Here is a 6,996-nt window from a genome sequence, read left to right on the forward strand (position 1 = left end):
AGGCTATCTTGTTAACCAGCTATTGATCAGCAAAGGGACGTCTTAGCAGGACTAACATTACTGGCTTTTAGTATCCTAGTCTTTCAATACTTTATAGTTCAACTGTTTTTTTTTTTGTTTTTTTGTTTTTTGTTTTTTTAACCTATGTCTGGATAACTTTTACAAGAAGAGTGTTTATAATTGGGCAAAAAAGGCTGTTGTCCCTGAAATGTCCAATGGAGTACGATGGTGAATAATGGGCTCTGAATGCCAGTGCTGAGACACTGATGTGAAGGCTTAAGAAAACATTAGGAAAATAAAAAAAACAGAGTCAAACCAAGCACTGAAATGTGAGTGTATCATAAAGGTATATATATTATTATTCCATTTTTGGAATTTTTGGTACAAAATAAACATTAAGAAAAATAACCAAAACAGACCTCTTAAGTTAAGTATAAACTTAAGAACTTAAGAAAAAGCATTTTTGTGAATCCCCAGTTTAATATTTTCCCTCTGATTTTTGATCCAGCCATCCATTTGTACTGACAGCAGCAGATAGTGTATATCAATTCTAGAATTAAAGTTTGTGTTTATACAGTTTGTGTTCTACACAATTACATAGTACATTATTTTATTTACTATTATAAGCTGCACATTTGAGATTTGATTGTAAGCCTTTTATATGAGAATGGCACTGACAGCGCTTCTGAAAAAGGTCACCTCTAAAACTGCTGATTCTAAAGAGTTTAGAGTTGCATGCCCACCTGTAAGACCAGACTTTTGGTGACTTTCAAAACAAACAAGTCAATCAGATCTATCCTTAAAACAATTGCAGAAATTCAGCAACCCAGATCAGTTGTTAATTCAAAAAAGTGACAGACAAGTGTTACAGAGACATTAGTATTTATTTCAATATATGTGTACTACAAAAACATGTTTCTGCACACATAACCATTGACCATTTCACAGTGGCAGCCTCGATTGCTTTATTTGATGTACACTCAAGCTTAAAGAGTAAGATTTACATTTTGGAGGCTTAATATGCTAAACTGACACAAACATTTGTCTTCATTTAAAGACAAAAAAACATTTGACAAACAAATGCATAATATTGTGGTGTATGCACGGCTCAGTAAAAAGCTCTTACAGTGAAGATGGGGGATGGACATAAAGTTGAGGTTATATAGCTATAGCTATAGCTTTAGGGGCACAATATGCCCGAATCCAATCCCTAAACATCACTCGCCTTTTATAAGTGTGTGAAAACCTACATTAGAGCAAAGATTTAGACCTTGTGCAGGGCTTAAGGGTTTTAGTTGAGATACACAAGCAAGTGTCGTCTGCTACATAAGTGCAGGGTCACTGAAAGACACGGTCACAGCAAAGTCCTCCTTGTAGATGTCCCAGGTTTTGGACTTACGTGGGTTGTCCAGTTCCTCCCTTGACAGATAGAGCCTGTTTTGGGACCAAAGCATTATAGATTGCATTCAAGCAGCAGTCCATTTGATTTTTCGTTTTACATTGAAAGCAGTAATGTTACTAAACTGAGAGGGGACAAAATATCAAAATATTCTAATTAATGAATTAAGTGGCCTGGCATTTTTATATATAAAATCTAAAACCTGGTAGGTAAACAAAGCCAGTGTCTGCTTCTGAGGACAATGGACAGCAAAAACCTCACCTGTTGTTCTCTACAAATGAAGTGTTGAACCAGAAATAGAAAGGATAGTCCTCATACCCCTTTGGAAGACCCTGGGCATAGGGAACAATAGAGAAAAAACATTTTGCCAAACAACTGGAAAAAACGATGACCATAAAATCATTCTTACGTTACAATAGATTGGGAACTTACAGCCCTGGATTCAAACATGACCTTAACATCACCACAAACCACTGGCCCTTCCTGAAAGCTGATCACCACGGCATTGTTTTCAGTATCTGGGAACAGCTGGTAAAATATGAGAACACAGTATATGAGCGAACAGTAAAATAAACACAAAGGAACATAAGACAAACATCTGAAAGACCTTTCCCAACAATTACAATGTGATTTATGTTTTTAGTGGGCTGCTACTGTCTTTAAAAGGTTCAATATTATGAGCTTATTGAATATTTAAAAGTTGTTCTTTAGTACATATTTAAAATATGATTTGGGGTTAAGATGATACCGATTCACAAACGCTTTCACTAGTGTATGTATGTACAAAATCTTTTAATAGTGTATGTAAGGCTGTTTTTTCACACTATAGTTTGTTTGCTCTGGTCCAAGTCAGGTAATTAATTGATTCTCTTGGAGCATTTCCCTCATGGTTTGTTGTTTTAACAGAGGATACAATTCAAGCTCACCAAAATGAGTCACAATAATCTTTGTAATCTCTTTGGTTGTTGGTCAGAGCTGTCTTGGCTGGGAGCAAGAAAGTAAACAGATTTCTGTGCAGTTTAACATGGAACAACAGCAGAGGTGGCATGTGTTCATTTGACTGACTCCACATCTTAAAACTGACAGAGTATGCTTGACAGATGGGTTGGATCAAGGTCAGATCATGTTCACATCACAAACCAACCAATTCAGAGTTCAGACCAACAGTTCTCAGCAGTCTCATTGCAGTTGTGATTACTGTACTCATCCATGTCCAAACAAACAGCACTACACGTAAATATGAACAGTTTATTTTGACAAATAAAAAAAGTAGGTGTGAAATCACCCTAAACTACTAAATCATTTAGGGGTTGTGGGATTAGCCCACTTCACATGTCTGTTCTGGATATGCCATATAGCTCTGGTTTTAATTAGGAAACCACTGTGTTTAAGGTTCACAGTTTTTCACTTTTTTGTACTGAAACTACTCTTGTCATTTGACTATGAGGAAGTAAATACAGTTTTATACTGTAGAAAACCTTTAAAAGTTAGCTTACCCTACAGTTCGTCTGCGTGGCACAGACACACTGGAACACCTGCTCTCTTTTCACTATGATCCGCACCTTCAGATCACTGCCATTGCCCTTTCCCACACCTGTACAACAAACACAGCAATGCCCAGGAGCATTAAATTACATAACCAATATACATAACAGTGCAGTCACTCTGAAAGGAGCAGACTGACAGCAGATTTTAATTGGAACTACACAGGAAACAGCCCCTAAACATACACTGCCCCCCAAAAGTACTTGATAAGTCAGTCTCATTTCTTTATTTCTGCTTTAGACTGAAAACAAATTGGGTTTGACATTAAAAGATGAATAGGAGACAAAAGGTCAACAATTCAGCTTTTGTCCGAACTTACCAATTTGTCTTCAATATTCATCTTTAAATTATATTTTTGTTACACCAAAATGTTTTCACTAGAGCAGAAGAAAAAAAATCAATTGGCCTCAGTGTTTCAATACTTTTGTAGGAGAGTGCAGACATACAGCTCTGGAAAAAAAAAAACACTTAAAAAATCTCATTGAAAACCTCTGGAATATAATCAAGAGGAAGATGGATAATCTCAAGCCATCAAACCAAACTGAACTGCTTGAATTTTTGCACCAGGAATGGCATAAAGTTATCCAAAAGCAGTGTGTAAGACTGGTGGAGGAGAACATGCAAAGATGCATGAAAACCATTTTTTCCCCAGAGCTGTATGTTTAACTACTTGGTCTCAGTCTTCAACTGAGCACAGCAGAAACTAAAGGAGCAGTTCTGACACACTGAATATATACATACACATTCACCTCACCTCAGGAGAAATACAGTACCTGCGCACTCTCAAACTAAACGCTGTCAATCAACCATGTACACACCATCGTACCCGTGCGCCCTGTTGCAACAGAAAAAAACAGTTCTCAAGCTGACTTGATTCGAAATGCTCAAGGGCCCTTATCAAATATTACATTACAAACACATTTTCTTTTAACTTAAATTCAGCTGGTCAGCCATTGTGTGTTTGTTTCTTTAGTCTGGCAGCCCTGCCGTCTATGAGACTACATACGTAAGAAGAAGAGGACAGCCGGGCATAAGCATAAACAGTGTACAATATGAAAAATAAAATACAGCGTCTACTGTCGAAATTTACTAAACCTCATGCGATTATTAAAAGATCTTAAAATTGTACAACATTCTACATCTATATTTGGTACAAAATATATTTGGCTCATTGTTAAACGGGTTACCAGAGTAACCACTCGACAACCACCTTAAAGACCCTAGCAACCATCTGGAATACAACTGCACAGAAATCAGCTAGGAACACAACACAGTAGCCATGTAGCAGCACCTTAGCAGGAAGTGGGAACCATTTCAGCAGTGAATATTATTAGTACTGTATCTTTAACATTGAATTCCATTTAATTAACTGTGTTCTGTGTCCATGGTTTGGTTTCCCAAACAGAGATTAAGCCTTTCATTTGTAGCAGAGATGGAGAGACAATAAAAACAGAAAGACAGTAAAATTAATCAAAATCTTAAATAAATACTTTTGCTAGTTTTAGTTTCCTCACTGTTTCCCCTGATTGTTGCAGTCACCAGGACAGTCATGTGTGAACTGTATACCTAAAGTCTTACACACCTGCCTAAAACAACTCTCTCAAACAGAATTGCTTTAGGTTTCTTCAGGTTTATGATCCCCGTGTAACACTTCTCTATAAAAAGTACAGAAGTACAAACTGTAGCTATGCAACAAACCTTTTTCTGCTGTTATGGAGAGTAAAATATTGGTCACACAATTCAAGTCAAGTCAATTCGTAAGCAAATCTATTTGAGACAACTAACTGCAGTTAGAAGTGACTGCATATTGAGTGTCCAGCAGATTTTGGCTGGATCACCCACGGAGTTAAGCTGCAGAGCAAACTTCAGACACCCAACATAAACCCTATTGTGAAGCGATTAGCTTTATCTATGGAGTAATGCATTTTTTCTTCATGACATCAGGAAAATACAGTATTCTTTGCTTAAATGACTCATGAATCATTTTACGTATTGCATTCCCCATCAAAAACATGTGATAAGAATATTATAACCAACTTACAATAAATACAGAAATACAGTAACATGTTCATAACAAACAGCTCTGGAAAAAAATAAAGAGACCACTTTCTGAATCAAGTTTCTCAGATTTTGCAATTTATAGGTATATGTTTAAGTAAAATGAATATTGCTGTTTTATTTTATAAACTATGGACAACATTTCTCCCAAATTCCAAATAAAAATATTTTAATTTCGAGCATTTATTTGCAGAAAATTATAAACAGCTGAAATACCAAAAAAAGATGCAGTTCAGCTTTGTTTGTTGTTTGATGTCTTGTGATCATCCATCTTCCTCTTGATTATATTCAATTTGGTAAAAATTGGTAAAATCAAAGAAATTGATCATTTTTAAGTGGTCTCTATTTTTTTCAGAGCTGTATGTAGGCAACAGGCTATGCTACACAATCACTTGCCTTAAGCTGAGAGAAGCTCTGCACCTCTGAGGAGTCATGTGGTTCACCTTCTGAATTTGACTGCTGTATAAAGCATGCACCTGAGATTTGCTATACCCTGACATATCCGTGCCATGAAGGAAGAAAAAAAAAACCTCCTCAGCTAAAATGAATAAGTGAATCCAGTTTGGATATGGCTTTAGACATTCAGCTGAACAACTATGGTGATGGGTTAACCTAAAAATCAAATCAAATACATATAGAAAACATTGATGATGTCTTTAAATCAGTGAAAACTTCAGCATCACCTTTGCCTCCTTTGCAGTGGATGGCAATGACATTCCCTCAAACTGGCAGTGTAGTTCAACATGTCACTGAGAACACAATAACACAAAGTTCAATATGTGAATAAGAGCTTAGGTTCTCTGCCCAAACCCAACCCAAGGTCTGACCTGGCTCGAGATTTCCCACCACTTTCCTCAGGTTCCTCGGGCTAAAGAAAATAATATAGTTATAAGTTATTTTCATTTTATATAAAGCTATGAATCAAAATATAGCAGAAACAAATCAAACTGTTTTTTAAAAAAAGTTGCACAAGTGCAAAGTGCACACTGTCCATATTACGCACTTCACCTGCCGCTGCGCTTTCCTCCAAATGTGCTGGCTGCTTGGCAATGCTGCATCAGCAGCAGCTCGAAAAGAAGCGGTGGCTGACTTCACATGTATCGGAGAAAGAGTGTGCTAGTCTTCATCCTCCTGGTGTGTTGGGGCATTACTAGTGATAGGGGGAGTCCTAACGAGTGGGTTGGCTGTGTAAATTGGGGAGAAAATGGGAAAAAAATATAAATAAAATTATAAAAGAATTTCTTTTCTTTTCTTAAACCATGTTATATTATACTAGATTAGAGGAAAGTCATTCAGACATTGTTGTAGCCTAATGTTTAGGCCTTTGGATCATTGTTTGCATTGTTCATGTTATAATCTTTTGGAGATCTGTTCCTAATAATTAATAATATTTTTCTTAAATAATAGGTCTTATTCATTCTTCACTCATTCTAAACAGAACGAAAATGGTTTTTAAAAGCTCAGTTTTAATGCTCTACTTACTCAAAAAATGTCAGGTTTAATTTGGGCTTTGGCTCAAAATGACAGTGTATGGGGCAGGTTGGGTCGAGCTCTAATGTGAATCCTTATACTGCATTCCATCTGAAGTAGGAATTCAGAACTGGAAATTTCCAAGTTCTAAGTAGAACATTTCAACTGGAATAAACCCACAAGTTCAGAACGCAAGATGGCTGCACCAAACATCAACAGTAGTAAAAGCAGTAGTATTTTACGTTTCATTAGCACGTCTAGCTGTTCATGTTTCCATTGTGTGTGTGAATGTGCGTCTGGTATCGCTGACAATGCAAAAAAATTATAACCTGGGACATATAATGTGGGACATGTTTTGGTTACATTTGCTATAAAACACTGGTACATGATTAATAATTAAGTTGTAGTAAACATGAAAGTCTTTAGCTTATTTTATAATTCCCTCTGGAAAAAAAGAAAACAAGGGTAAAATATGTATACACATGTAGATTACAAATAGTGTTAACCTATAAATTTAAATTATT

The 6,996-nt window shown here is 36.2% G+C and overlaps 1 long non-coding RNA gene across 3 annotated transcripts; it reads right to left on the reverse strand.

Moving 5' to 3' along the window:
- Positions 1-799: 799 nt before the first annotated feature.
- LOC125794560 (uncharacterized) lies at positions 800-6,345 on the reverse strand. Of its 3 annotated transcripts, none has more exons than XR_007433681.1 (8): positions 6,011-6,345; positions 5,830-5,870; positions 5,686-5,751; positions 3,718-3,779; positions 2,896-2,993; positions 1,832-1,927; positions 1,661-1,731; positions 800-1,434 (listed from the first exon to the last, which is right to left on the reverse strand). It is a non-coding gene; the product is annotated as an uncharacterized LOC125794560 (long non-coding RNA). The 3 variants fall into 3 exon arrangements; XR_007433669.1 differs by having other exon boundaries at positions 6,006-6,345; XR_007433675.1 differs by lacking the exons at positions 5,830-5,870; positions 6,011-6,345 and having other exon boundaries at positions 5,686-5,823.
- Positions 6,346-6,996: the final 651 nt, after the last annotated feature.

This window comes from Astyanax mexicanus, chromosome 2 (assembly GCF_023375975.1).
Source record: "Astyanax mexicanus isolate ESR-SI-001 chromosome 2, AstMex3_surface, whole genome shotgun sequence".
In the NCBI taxonomy this organism is placed as follows: Eukaryota; Metazoa; Chordata; class Actinopteri; order Characiformes; family Acestrorhamphidae; genus Astyanax; species Astyanax mexicanus.